Source organism: Semicossyphus pulcher, unplaced genomic scaffold (assembly GCF_022749685.1).
Source record: "Semicossyphus pulcher isolate SPU_LCO1_2020_fin unplaced genomic scaffold, fSemPul1.0.p SCAF_5, whole genome shotgun sequence".
Lineage (NCBI taxonomy): Eukaryota > Metazoa > Chordata > Actinopteri > Labriformes > Labridae > Semicossyphus > Semicossyphus pulcher.
This window is the reverse complement of record NW_027211726.1, coordinates 14727275-14742596: the sequence shown is the minus strand read 5'-3', so window position 1 is coordinate 14742596 and position 15322 is coordinate 14727275. Positions and strand designations below refer to the sequence as shown.

Genomic DNA, 15322 nt, shown 5'->3' with positions numbered 1-15322 from the left:
AGCGGACGTGTGTCGGCACATGAAACAGAAGAAACAGATTGAGTGATTAAAACAGGAAATACATTTGCACATGTAGAGAGTCACTGCAATTCTGCATTAAGTTTATATGTCATAATAATTCTTATTAATCATTTTGCCAATGTTGGCGTACACATGCATCCTATGCAAATTAACTGAAATGAAACTTGTTTTGGTGTCAATAGGACGAGAGATGGACCTTTGTTTCACCAGAAACAGCAGTTCTATCGCTCTCTTCTTAGTCACCAGACTCCATTGACAAAAACAGTAATTTTACCTCACAGAACACGAGAGCTGCTGATGGTCTACCACCCTGTGTGGTGTTTTAAAGGGTTAGTTCCTGTTTAAATTAATAGCGGTAATTATGTGCATTCCACACTACTTCACACTCAAACTTGAAGTAAACTGCCATAAACTTATTCCAGTCTGGGGCTTGTGTTTTTACCCGCACCATCCCGGCTGCCACCGTCACCAGAGTCACAAACTAATATTCAGCAGTAGTAGTGGAAGACGACAGGTTAGCTAACATTTTTAACTGGAATTCTGTGCAGCTAACGTTAGCGGTTGGTCTTACCTGTAAATGTTTCTTTGAATTAAATGTCGAGTCCTTGGATAATGACAGCATTTTCAAAGCTGGAAGGCAGAACTTGCACTGTGCTCCCATTTCCTCCCAGTATAAGCATTTTTTTCACCAACCATAGACTGTTAATGGCAGCTTTGAGTAGTGGTGTTGTGAGACGTGTGCACGCAGGTGCATGATATTATCAGAGACGGTCAGACAGACGGTTTAGAAACGAGACGCCAGATGTTAAAGAGCATCTTTGGTTTTATATCGTCTTCATTTTAAAATGTATTTTACAATTTTAATCCTGCTAGTAATCTCCGTTTTTTTAATAAATGTGTCTGTAATCTAATGACCTCTTTTTTCTGTAACTGTAACAGAATACAGTTGTCTTTTTTTTGTGACGCTGTCACTTGAAATCTGTTACTCCCCGAGCATAGCAGCGGTAGACCAGCAAGTCCCGTATTCTGCGAGGTAAAATGACTGTTTTTGTTAATGGAGTTTGGTGGCTTTGAAGAGAGCGATCTAACGGCTGTTTCTGGTTACACAAAAAGCTTCCTCCAATCTGTGTCAAAGGTGGTGTTTTCTCCTGAACTCTCTTCTGTCCCATTCACGGGTCACTCACGTTATGCTTCAGGCCCAGGGTAGTTGCAGTCCAGCTCTCAGCACCGCTGTTTTGTTGCGATGCATGACACTTTGATCTAATTGTTTTTGATGTGATGCATTTGATTGCTGCCTGGTCCAAGTCAGTTTTTCTTTCCAGCTAGCAATATCCATAGATACATTTTTTACTCAGTAACGGATGGCTGTACAAATGTAGCAAATGACTTCATTGAAAACATACTTTAGTAATAGTAAAATTTAACTCTCAGACGTACGTCGCTTTAGACAAAAGCGTCTGCTAATCAAATTGTAACATTGTAATTGTAAAATTACTTACACGAAAAAGCTACTCAAGTACAGTAACATTAGTTAGTCCACCTCTGATTGCGATACATTTATTACCCTCATCATGAATATGTTACACAAGTTAACTCCGGCCTCCTTTGTGTTCATTATTCACATAGTTTCACTTAATATGACCTAGTTCACATGACCTTTTAAGGTCCCAGACTATGCAGGTAATAATTATAATTATTTGCATACATGCGTTGATGTAGGCGTGTTTGTGTGTAACTTCACACTCTGTTGTTGCTCAGGTAGCTGCTTGTGTTGTTGTGTGCAGCCGGTGAACCGGAGCTGGCGGTGCAATCCAAGAACTTTGCATCGCTGCACTTCTGTGACGCATTTAAACCAGGAAAACAGAATAGCCGAAGTTTCAGTGGAATTCCCTTCTGAGGACAGTCGCCTTCTGGTGCGTTTGGTCCAATCCCTTTATTCAACTGTTTATTGATTTTTTCTTTTTCATCTGTGTACAAAGATACAAATAAAGAACAAAGGCAGCATAAGGAAGGACAAGCTTAGGGAGCCAAACAAGCCCACGAGGGAGCATGGAGTGTCCTCATCGGCTCCGGGGAAGGATTTTAATGATTTAATTGCACAGCAAAAACAAATATGTGTTTGTGGAAACAGGAGCTAATGTGACGGGGATGGATGGGTAAAACTTTGCATGAAAAACTATTTAAAACAAGCTACAAATAGAGTTTCACTGCGCTAGTAGTGCTGCGGATTCTGTGTCAATGGTAACAGAAGCATTAGCCAGACAAGTTAGGTCAGGGTGTAATCCTGCAAGAGATACTGCTCTGCTCCTCATCACACACACACACACACACACACACACACATACGCACACGCCTCCTACGGCTCTGTCCTTTTTGTCGACAGCTGTGCTCGCTGTGTCTCTGAGTGTGCGCGTGTGTGTGCGTGTGTGACAGAGGGACAGCAGGCAGGGGACCAATAGTAAAGCAGGCTGAAAGGGGCAGGGCATGGTTTCATAGGTGCACACACACACACACACACACACACACACACACACACACACACACTTACGCTGCCAGTACTATTGAGCGTGTTGAGCGACTGACAGGGAACTGATACCAGGCTGCTGAGTAGGAGGAAAAACTTGCAGTGGTGTGTGTGTTTGTGTGTATATACCTGTGTGTATGTGCGCGCTGTTCACAATATTCTGACCACTGTTTTTTCCATGAAATTCACAGACAAGGTGAGCGCGTGTGAAAGCTCTGCCCCTAAAAAGACACGGATTTCTGCGATGGTTTCACACACTGATACAACTGGAATAGACTTCAGAAGTTGGATGAGAAATCATGATTAAGCTGGTGGTTATAATGATTTTAAAAACAGGTTTATAAATGTCTCTCCAAAGAGCTCTCTCCACTTTCCTTTGCACTCTGTGTTCTCTTATATTAGTCTGTCTGCAAGGCTATTAGAGCCACGCGTCTTCAGTGATGGATGAACAGATCAGACTGTTCCATGAGCTCACACACGACGTGAAAATTCAGTTTCCCAGTGCTCGTGGTGAGGAGAGAGGTGTGTTTACTATGCTAATAAAGCTATAAATCTACACTATTAGTGCAGACAGTAAAATAGGTTTAAGCTGTAGTGTAAATACTAGAGCCTGAGAATACTTATTGGCTAGAAAGTGTGTGAAGCATCAGGTTTCTAAAAGTGTAAACTATACAGTACATATCAGCCTATATCCAGCCTTTGCCCTGCTGTCACTCTGATGAACTTTAAACTCAGAGTGTCAGACACAATCCACGCACGATAACCTGGAGACACAAACATCCACTGTGCGTGCAAATCATATCATTCATTCTCAATGATTGGATTCTCCTTTTATATGTTATTTTTGTATTTTATTCTTATTTTGAATACATATTTATATCTGTCGGACTGCACATAGTAGTTAATGTGTTTACCATATGGCTCATTGTCCCTGTCTTAGGCGTATGTCTACCTCTCTGTATGTACATGAAGAGCAATGTAAAACTTGACTCACAATCCTTGTATTGCTATACATACCTAGCCAATTAAGCTGATGATGATTGCATTTATATTTTGTTTCTACTGTTGAGCATCTTAAGACTCCTCTTCATCTGCTCTAATTGGTGATGATCATCATTTAAAGCAGGAGGAAGGAAGTACAAGGAAATACACATATAATCAAAAAGCATCGCAGTCACAAGTCAGGGATTATAAAGCAGGTTATGTGTGACAGACAACAATTTACTCTCTTAAAGACACTCCCCTTATTACCCCATTATTGCACACTTATTACACCATTATTACAATTTATAAGACATTTATTATACATTTATAACACATATTATACATGTATAACAGTTATTGCACACTTATTACACATTATTACACACTTATAACACACTTATTATACATTATAACACATACATTTATAAGTTGTTGCACACTTATTACACCATTATTACACATTTATAAGACACTTATTATACATTTATAACACACATATACATGTATAACAGTTTTTGCACACTTATTACACATTATAACACATTTATAACACACTTATTATACATTTATAACACACATATTATACATTTATAACAGTTATTGCACACTTATTACACCATTATTACACATTTATAAGACACTTATTATACATTTATAACACATAATATACATTTATAACATATATTGCACACTTATTACACCATTATTACACATTAATAACTCACTTATTACACTCTTAAATATCAAAATATCTGGCGGTAAGTATATTTCATCTTTGCAAAAGTTGCATTATCAACATTGGCATGATTATTAGCAGTGGCATACTCAGGTTGTTTGATGGGCAGGGACCAAAAAAAAAAAAATTAAAAGGGCACCAGTTGTATGCCATGGGGCACTAGTGCGCAGGGTGCACAGGGGCACTTTCAACTATAGGCATCCCATGAGGGCACATTGTCTCACACGTAGTAGGTTTGGAGGCTAACCCATTTTCTAACATATAACAATTATCCACTGGAAGGGCACCCAATTACATTGTATCCATTGGAATGGCACCTGACTGATTTTTTTATCTACTACAGGGGCATCCATGAGGGCACTTTCACGGCATTTTTTCAAACATGGGGGCACCAAGGGGGATGAGTGCCCCCTCTGCCCCCCTCCTGAGTATACCACTGATTATTAGTTTGATAAACTCTGCATATTTATGTTTTTGCTTGTACAACCGTTTCTATAATTGTAACTGTGTGTATATCAGGTGTGTATATCAGGTGTTTTACAGGTTCAACATGCCTCCGTGCTCCTGTCTGTGTATGTTTGTTGAGTTTGTGTGAACTCAGAGAAAGAAAAAAGACTTCTTTAGTATCAGTTTCTCTCCCCGGGGGCCTCGCTGTCACATGAACGGCTGACCTGATTTTTGCGTTGCCTCTGCGATGCCTCTTTTCAGGGTTCAACTTGATCTCATCTCTGCCTCGTGCCTCGTGACCTTGGAACATGTCTTTGTCATTATGGTAACAGCCTGCAGGGTTACTGTAAATGAGGAAAACAACAAGCTTTTTTCTCTGTGCTTGTGCATCAAATTAGGGACATTTTTCCAACAACATATGAGAAACAAACAATGAGAAAACTACCAACATTTTCTGTTTTGTTTTCATCATAATAGCTCTCAGTTTATTTGAGAGATTTTGAAGTGAAATATTGTCCACTAGAAAGTGATCCCATCCATGAAAGAGATCTAAATGCCTCCAAATGACTATGATTAAAAAAAGGAGGAGGACACACGCCTCAAACCAGCATCTCATGCGGGTAAACAAAGCGTGGTTGCCATGGTGATGGGGCGTCGGTGTATAAATAGCGTGTTTGTTCTGAAAACTCCTGAGAGAGAGACGGAGACAGGGAATAACAGGGAGACAGTGATGACAAGTGTAGAGTCGGATGATCACATGACTTTTGAACATGGGGCTCTACTTTCTGGGACGCTGTGTTGAGGCTGCCTCGATTAATATAATATAATAGATCATATGTGCTGCAGGTATGAAGAATGGTATTCAATCTCTCTCTGTCTCTGTGCTCCTCTTCAGGGAATGGTGACATCACCTTCAGACACACGGACGTGGACAGACGGCGCAGACACCAGGAACGCCTCCCTCCTATCGGTGGAGAGATCCAGACTTCACACCAGGAAGTGCAGCTCTAGACGGTTGACAGCTCTTAACTGAGCGGCAGGCTCCACCCACTCCGCCCCAGTTGCTCCGCCTCCTCTGCTCAGGTAGGTCTAATGGAGTCTTATCCATGTGATGTGTTTGGGGTCAGTTTGCACGTCAGTTGGGTTGAGCTGGTGTCTTACCTGGCCTGACGTTGTTCTCTCTCTGCATGTACCACTGATTAGTATTGTGTCAGCTGTAAAGAGCATCAGAAGAGCTGATGTGTGTGTGTTTATGTGTTTGTGTGGCCCAGAGGATAACCTCTGACCTCGGTCTCCTCTCTTCTTCCATCATGTGATTTCACTTTGATTATGTTCTTTGATTTCTGATTCCTCACCTTGACCCTCCCACTGATGTCTTTCACTCCCCCTTCTCTCCCTCCCTCCTCCTCTCCTCCTCTCCGCATCCTCACCCTCTGCTGTATCTATTGAGGCCGCTCTTTCAGTCCTTTATCTGCGTCTCTCCAGCTGTGTGTCCGAGCTCCTCTCCATCCTGTGAGGGAGCAGAATGAATGAAAAGAGCAGCTTACTGAGAAGAGCAGTGGGGAGGCCAATTCCTCCTCTCATCTCCTCTTCTCTCCTTTCCTATCCTCCTCTTCTTTCCTCCTCCCCTCTCCTTTCGTCTTCTCCTCTTCTTTCATCATCTCCTTTCCTCCTCTTGTTTTATCCTCTCCACTCCTTTCATTTCCTTTCCTTTCCGTCTGTTCTCCTCGTCTCCTTCCTTTCCTTTCCTCTCCTCTCCTCTCCTCTCCTGTTGTCTCCTCTCCTTGCTTTTCTTTAACTCCTCTCCCCTTCTCTCCCCTTCTCTCGGCTCGTCTCCTTTCCTTTCCTCTTCTCTTGTCCCCTCTTCTCTCCTTTCTTTTGCTCCTCTTGTCTTGTCTCTTTTCTTTCCTTTCCTCCTGTTCTCCCCTAGTCTTGTCTCCTTTCTTTCCTTTCCTCCTGTTCTCCCCTAGTCTTGTCTCCTTCCTTTCGTTTCCTCCTGTTCTCCTCTAGTCTTGTCTCCTTTCTTTCCTTTCCTCCTGTTCTCCTCTAGTCTTGTCTTCTTTCTTTCCTTTCCTCCTGTTCTCCTCTAGTCTTGTCTCCTTTCTTTCCTTTCCTCCTGTTCTCCCCAAGTCTTGTCTCCTTTCTTTCCTTTCCTCCTCTTCTCCCCTTTTCTTGTCTCCTTTCTTTCCTTTCCTCCTGTTCTCCTCTAGTCTTGTCTCCTTTCTTTCCTTTCCTCCTGTTCTCCTCTAGTCTTGTCTCCTGCCTTTCGTTTCCTCCTGTTCTCCCCTAGTCTTGTCTCCTTTCTTTCCTTTCCTCCTGTTCTCCCCTAGTCTTGTCTCCTTTCTTTCCTTTCCTCCTGTTCTCCCCTAGTCTCTCTCCTTCCTTTCCTTTCCTCCTGTTCTCTTCTAGTCTTGTCTCCTTCCTTTCTTTTGCTCCTCTCCTCTCCTTTTCTTTTCTCTCCTCATCTCCTTTCCTTTGCACCTCTTCTCTCCTTTCCCATCCTTACCTTTTCTCTCCCCTTCTCTCGTCTCCTCTTCTCCTCTCGTCTCGTCTCATGTCCTCTCCTTCCTTTTCCTTTCCTCCTCTCCTCTGTCCTAAGACTCTGCTGTGTCCAATCCTTCCTCCTCTGCCTCCTACTGCCTTAAACGAGGCTGTTATTTTATATAAGACACATTTAAAGACGGAGAACGAGGGAAGAGAGTCAAACACAAACACAAGCACAGTAAAGTCTGCAGCGTGTGCTCTAATATCAATAAAACTAGAGACATTCACAAGTTTAATTAGTTCTTAAAAACAGAAACCAAACAGATCTGTCTTCTGAGTCTCGTACCTGCTTCTGATTTAACAGTTCACCAGCCTTCAGCGGCATAAACTCCACTCACAAACAGCATCATTAGATTTTGCTGCGAGGTACTTGAGTGTGCTCGGGGACTCGCTTCATAACTTTACAAATATGTTTTGAAGTACAGACTAATTAGTTTATTAAATTAACGTTGTACCAATTTAGTGGAGCAGAGAGGAGGGGGAAAATGTAAGGTTAGGATGAAACACGCAGAGAAATACATAATTAGATAAAAGAGATGATTATAAAGTTGTCTTGTAAGTTATTTCTTCTCCTCCCTCCTCCCCGTCTCCTCCGTTCTTCCCCCGTCAGTCTCGCTGAAAGGAAATTACACATGTCACATGGCTCCCTCTCTCTTCTGCAAAGCCACCGCTGACAGTCGCCTTTCTGCGAGCAGAGAGCGTCAGGAACGAGCAGATGGAGGGCTGACAGTCTGCGAGCTCAAACAATGACGCCGGGCGGCAAGTCGCGCTGATCAACACATGTCAGAAAAATGTCTGTTAATGGGGAGGGGAACGCATACAGGCTGTCAATCAGAAACAAAGGGGGCGGGTCCATTTTTCCGTCTGGAGTCAGAACTCACCAAAGATTTGATGTTCGTGCTAAGACGTTTGGCACATGTCACATCCTCCTTGCGCGGCTTACAGCGGGCTCAACGGCAGAAGAAGCTAATACAAGTCGACGGCTAACATTGCAAACCATGAATAAAACACTTGTTATGATTGTTAAATATTAAGATGGTGCGACTGTGGCTGCTGGTTGGCTTGTGTGTGGTAGAAATCGGTCCACCTTATAGGAGTCCTATTTGTTTGGAGGGAAGCAGGCGTTCAAAACAATATGTGGTGCTTTTTCAGGTCAGCTGTTTGACCTTCGATGGATCTGTTCTAGGAGATCGTTTGACTTTGTGTTTAAAGCAGGACGAGATGTCACATTTACCAGGAGACGCTCATCTTATGTTGGATGGTCTGAAAATCACATTTAAGTTTGTATTTATTTGTATAGTTTCCACTTGCATTTAAAGTAACTGTTTACTAACCCTGTTTCGGGCGCATTTGTGACGTCAGACGGCAAACAAAGGTAACACTTTAGCAGCCCTTAAACGCCTCATGATTTCTGTGAACATTTGTAGCAAGTTTCCTGGAAACATAAACAGTGTTAGAATGGAGACTGTGTTCAGACGTGACAGTTAAACAGACGTCTGTTCAACAGGAAACGTGGAAAATGCGTCTCCAAGAAAGCCATCGGTTGGCCGCCGCGGCTCGGCTCTCAGACTGAAGCGCGGCATTGATCCGCTCATTAACTTCCTCACGTCGCTGTCGGGCACTAACTTTAAATTCAGATTAAACCCGAGGCTCGGTTTGGAAACACGCTGGGCTTTGATTTAATTATTGCAGCAGGCTGTGATATCTGATCTGCGGAGGGAGACAGTAAACGTATTGATGTCTTGAAGGGGAAATCTGACAGCTTCATATTAACCTCATACTTTCACAGATCGATTTTTGTTGTCTTCTTTTAAACTGAAATGACTCCCGCCCACTCTCTCCTGGTTAGAGTGAACGCAGCCTGCAGCCACAGCTCACAGTAATCTCAATGATGTCAAATTACCAATTAACCCTGCGATGCTCTCTGTAATGCAGCTTCACACACGCGCGCTCAGATGTCCAGCAAAGCCGGATGGGGGGGTGTCCATGCAGATGCTCAGTTTAAACTAAAGTTACTCTGTGTCTGTTATTTCACATGAGACGGCAGAAAACACAGAACAAGTTTCAGCAGACGGATCAAAATGATCACATTAACATTCATACGCGCAAAACATTCATTTAAACCTCTCATAAGCCTCCTGTCAAAGTTACACTGCTTCCTGAGAGGGTTAAGAAACCTGAGTTAATGGAGAGGTCCCCCTTCTGTGTGAGCGTGTGTGTGTGTGTGTGTGAGCATGGATTTCCCCTTCTCTGTTTTCTTGTAATAGCTGCGCTCTGCTTTATTTGATCCGGGCCCCGGCTCTCATAGTACGATTGAATTGGGTTTGGAGAGCAAGGGAAACACACACACACACACACACACACACACAGAGACACACACACACACACACACACACACACACACACACACACACACACAAACACACACACACACACACACACCTGAGAGTGCCAACTGCTACAGCAGCTGCCCTAGAATGAAGGAGGGAGAGAGAGAGAGAGAGAGAGAGAGGGGAGAGGGAAGGAGCGAAGGGTGAGGGAAGTAGTAAGATACATGAGGACAGAGGAGGAAGACAGAAAGGAAGAAAGGTGGAAACATAGAGGAGAAAGAAAGAAAAAGAGAAGAGAGAGAAACAGAGGAGAGAGAGAGAAAGACGAGTAAGAAAGAAAAAGAGGAGAGAGAGAAACAGAAGAAAGAAAGAAAAAGAGGATAGAAAGAAACAGAAGAAATAAAGAAAAATAGGAGAGAGAGAAACAGAAGAGAGAAAGAAAAATAGGAGAGAGAGAAACAAGAAAGAAAGAAAAAGAGGAGAGAGAGAAACAAGAAAGAAAGAAAAAGAGGAGAGAGAGAAACAGAAGAAAGAAAGAAAAAAAGGAGAGAAAGAAACAAAAGAAAGAAAGAAGCAGAGGAAAGAGAAATAGAGGATAAAGAAAGACAGAGAAAAAAAAAGAGAAGAAATATGAGAGAGAGAAAAAGAGAAGAAAGAGAGAAAGAAAAAATGGGAGAGAGAGAGAGAGAGAAATGAAAGAAAGAGGCTAGAAGAAAGAAAGAAAGAAAAAGAGGAGTGTTGTGAGAAAGAGAGAAAAAGAGGAGTAAGAAAGAAAAATGAAAGAAAAAGAGACTTAAATTTTAAAAGAAGATACATTAAGAAAGAGAGGAAGAAAGAAAAAGAGGAGAAAGAAAGAAAAAGAGAAGAAGAAAGAGAGGGTGATGATGTTCCTGTTAGAATGAAAGCGTTCTTCTTGAATAAGAAACATAACGGGATAAATAAAATGAAGACGCATCGTTTATTCTCTCTCTCTGTCTCGTCCTGTCTTCTCTCCTCTCTTACATCACCGCCCCCCCGCTGAGTCTCTCAGTCAGTTCAACTTTTGTTTTGCCGTCTTCACTCGTCAAGCCCCCCGTCTCCACACACACACACACACACACACACACACACACTGTGTGTCTGTCTCTACACACTGAGCAATTAGTTAATTACCTTGCCGAGTGTCACCGAGTTCATCCAGACTGCTGTGTTTTCTGAATCACCAGGAGAATGGAGGGATGTGGAGCGGAGGAATGAATGGAGACTGACCTCAGACAGCCTGCTGTGCGTGTACTTGCTGCTCTTAACAGGAGAGAAAGGAGCACAAAGACGTACGCTGAAATCAAATGTGTTTGGGTGTTTCTACCAAGGCCGCTCTGCTTCAAACGCCTCACAAAGCCCTATCATGCCTCGTCTTTGTGCACACATTTGTAAGGACGCGCACTTGTATGAATGTTACAATATAACAGGTGGCAGTGCAGATGACGCTGTGCTTGAATGAGAAACTTCTTCAGCTTTTAGAGGAACTTCATGTCACTGAAGCCACGCTGGGATAGAAGTGAGAAGAAGAAACACACCAGGAAGTAAATCGTGTTTTATATCTGCTATAAAACAAAAATGTTGACACACGTTGTACTTTGGATCTTTATTGTTAAAATAAGCGTCCTAGCTAGCTGACTTGTTTTCATGTGCACAATAATGTTTTATTTTATCGGAATTAATTAGTTAAGTTTTCACAGCATCAGACTCCCAACCTGGAATTCAACTCAACAAACACGAGCAGCAACAGTTCAAGTCCGACCATCTGTCGGACGAGTCAGTTCACCTGAACGCAACCCTAACCCTAACCCTAACCCAATATCAGGTGATATCCAACCAGGCCCTCTTCAAAATATGGACTGTTAAGTTAGGAAGAAAGAAAGAAGGAAAGAAAGACAGAAAGAGAGGAGGAACACAGAAATAAAAAAGAAAGAAAGGGAGGAGAAAGAAAGAAGGAAAAAGGAGAGAAAAAGGAGGAGAAAGAAAGAAAGAAATGAAAAGAGAGAAAAGGGAGGCGGAAAAAGACGAGAAAAAGGAGAAGAAAGAAAGAGAAAAGAAAGAAAAACGAGGAGAAAGAATGCAAAGGAGGGGAAAGAAAGAGAAAAGAAAGAAATAGCGACGAGAAATAGAAAGAGAGGGGGATAGAAAGAAATGAAAAGAGAGAAAAGGGAGGCGGAAAAAGACGAGAAAAAGGAGAAGAAAGAAAGAAAAGACAGATAAAGGAGGATAAATAGAAAAAGGAGGATAAAGAAAGAAACAATGCAAAGGGAGGGGAATTAAAGGAGGAGTAAGAAGAAAGGAGGAGAAAGAAAAGAAAGAATGCAAAGGGAGGGGAGATAAAGGAGGAGTAAGAAGAAAGAAAGACAAAGGAGGAGAAAGAAAAAGGAGAGCAAATAAAGAATGCAAAGGTAAGAAAAAAGAAAAAGGAGTAAAAAGAGAGAGAGAGAGAGAAAAGGAATAGGGAGGAGAAATAAAGACAAAGAAAAAAAGGAGAGGAAGAAATAAAGAAAGGGAATAATTAAATAAAAACTAAAAAGAGGAGAAAGAAATGTTCTAAATGTTGGTTCGACACTTCCAGCACTGATAAAATCCAGTGTTTGCAGTAACATGACAACATATGGAAACCTTCAGGTGCTGAATGTTTCCGACGCTGTCGACCCAAAACTTTAAACTGTAGCTTTCACCTGTTTTTTATAGTGTGGCATAAGAACAAAACAACACACCTGTCTCTCAAATACAGCTTCCTTTTTTGCTACAGTCATAAAGGTAATACCTAATAAGATCTGCTCAGAGAAACACAGAGTCAGTCCTGTACAGTAAACGTCTGCAGCAGCTCCTTATGTTCCACAATGTTTCTGTCTGTTTACAGGGATGCAATCGTTTCCCCCACAGGAGCTCATCAGCGCGTGCACGTTGTGCTCCATTACTCCGTCCTGTGTGCGCTGCGTGTCTGCCTGTCAGCATGTTTGTTGTGTTAATACAGGAGCACATACCTTCAGCTATATGCGTCTGCATCTGCGAGTGCGTGTGTGTGTGCGTGCTGTGCGGATGTTTGCTTTTAGGCACCAGAGCACGCTGAATGTATACATACATACATGCATACGTGAAATGTGAAATGTCATGTGGAGCTGTGGGGGAGCATCGACTGGAATTCAGCCATGAGCGTGGAAAAACATATCGCTGTAGGTCATTACTAATGAGCCGTACGAGCGCTGGAACATTCTGCGTGTGTTTGCATGCGTGTGTGGGAAATGAGGGTGTCTGCATTTTAGTGCTGTAAACTGTCTTAGGAGCGCCGTATTATATTTAAGCACTTACTTTTAAATCTGTGTCTAAGGGTCGGATAAAGTGTGTGTTTAGGAACGTAAGAAGTGTGTGTGTGAGTCGACTCTGTGTGGGCGCCATTATTCACACAAGAGCGCCCGTCTCCCTCCGGCGTGATTAATCCACTGTCCTTCCTAACTCCGACCCACTTCTGTTGCTCTTTTCTTTGTTTGCTCTTGATTCCCTCCTGCTTTATAGCATTAAGCGATGAGTAATGATGAGTGACATCATCTCTGGCTCGGCTGTAGTGCCGGCTAATTGGCCAGAGCGATCTGATTGCATTAGCTGCTGTACCTTCGGGGTATTCCCTGTCCTCCGCCCGCGCTTTGAACGATGCTCCTCGTTGTTTGCGTAGCGGCAACATATTGCTTTTGTGTGGCCTTTGTTTTGCTTTGATTGTATTAATAAAAGGGAACCCACTGGTTGGCTGTAAGCACGTTGTGGAATTAGCGCGCTTGATTGATGGTTTGTGAGTTTTAACCTGAAGAGTGAATACGTTTAAAAGCTAGGGTTGCTGTCGAGCTTTGTCTGCTCTTGCTAATTGCTTTTATCTGCGTCTCAGGAAGCCTCAAGGATATTACAAACGCGCTACGGGGACGCTAATATACCGCGGAAATGTCTCCGGTTATTGTGCGGGTGCTCTGGGTGCTCTATGAGAAAGCAATAAAGGTTGAAAAATGAAGTTGCGCTTTAGATTTACTAACAGCCATGAGAGGCTTTTTCCTCCTCTCATCTCTCTTCCTCTCTGTCTTCTCTCTTTCACAATAAGAGCCACCTTTTCAAGTGAGGTAAAATGATTACAGTAATGGATGCACCCCCCCCCCCCCCCCCTCCCCTCCCCTCTCTATACTCCTGCCCTCCTTCACAGTCACTTTACTCTGTACATTGTGTTCTGTGCATTAGCGCGGCCCCGGGGATGCCCTCGCTCTTTGCGGCTTAATGCAATCACACCTCCAGTGTAAGTGCAGCGAGGAGGGAGCCGATGGAGAGCGGGGATGAGAAAGAAAGAACGGGAGATGCAGAAGTGGACGGGTGGGCGGTGGTCGCATCGAAGGATGATAATTACCTGAAGACAGGAGCGAGAAGTCATGCAAATAAGATAATTTACAGTTCTTCCCGTCAGTCGAGGCACCTGCGTAGTCTCCTGACACCTGTGCAATCATGTAACTGCTAATTATTGGCCTTTACAGCGTTTTGATTACGATAGGTGTCAACGCTGGAAGGATTGGAACGCCAGTGAACCAGTCCTAACACACCTTGACGACGCTGCAATGATTATATAAAGTTCTGCTTTTATTTTGAAAGCTATTAAGCCCTCACTGCAGCTCAAAGCTCCAATTACAGGAAGAAAAGTTTTGCATAAGATCGAGGAACTTGACGTTCTTATTTTAATTTTTAAAAGCATGAAGTCAAAGAAAAATAGACCCATTTTATGGATTTGTGTTTTCTTAACGACAGGCGCTCTCCCCCCCAAGAGGAGCCGAGCCCAGCTCAGCAGCTTCAGCTTTCAGTGAGATGAATGGGGATGGCCTTTGTGGTGGCTGGGAAGTCCTTATGCTGAGACCTATACGGAGTTTATTGCCTTTTACAACTGGGCTGTATGATGAAGTGCCGTCTCTGTGACCACCCACTCTCTCCCACCTACTGCTCGCTCTTCATATCTCACTGTCCCTCAGTGGGTGTGATACTCCAACTATGCTATGTCTCTGTTACCTTGTTCTCTTTGTCAACTTTCCCTTCATTTTTTACGAGGGATGGGTATCGAGAACCGGTATTCTTTGGTACCAGCACGTGATCGGTCAGTACCGCTGAGCTCATGGACAAACAGTGCACCTATCAGTATTTAACCTTAACATTCTGATTCATTTAAGCAGTTGTTTTCATGCAATCCTTTTTATTCCAACGTAGCTGGCATCCGTTCCCTAGTGATGATGAAGCTGCCGGCGTCAGGAAATGACGTAGCATTGTTGTGCTCTCATGCTAGAGAAAGTCTAGCAGGTCCGTACGGCGGACAGAGTGAAGCGTTCGATGATTACTCTCACATAACCAAATTGAACGCCTTTCGTCTTAAGGGGGGTAACACCGGCAACCTCGTGAAACACAAGTTTAACCTTATAAATCTGAAGCGGTGCAGCGTGTATGACGGCTTTAGCAAAGCGGCTAATGCTAATGCCGTTGCAGCCCGGTGGCTCTGCTGCAGATGGAATTAACCAAACTAAAAATACAGTTAAAACACCTGGTTCTTATAAATAAGCCTGTAGTAATTCAGTCACTATTGTTAGCTAGCTTCAGTTATTAGCACTATTGAGTTATGTTCCAAGTTAATCAATAGCGGGCGTCAGTCAGCAGCCCCTGCTTCATCTGCAGTGGGTAACGTTAGCAGAAGTCTGCCGC

The 15322-nt window shown here is 43.0% G+C and overlaps 1 protein-coding gene across 2 annotated transcripts in view; it reads left to right on the top strand.

Moving 5' to 3' along the window:
- The window catches only part of atxn1a (ataxin 1a), a 100974-nt gene that overhangs the window by 23072 nt on the left and 62580 nt on the right, over positions 1-15322 (top strand). For both annotated transcript variants that reach the window (XM_069680982.1, XM_069680983.1), the window contains exon 2: positions 5608-5795. The gene's annotated coding sequence lies outside the window, so the exon portion shown is untranslated. The remainder of the gene's footprint in view (positions 1-5607; positions 5796-15322) is intronic.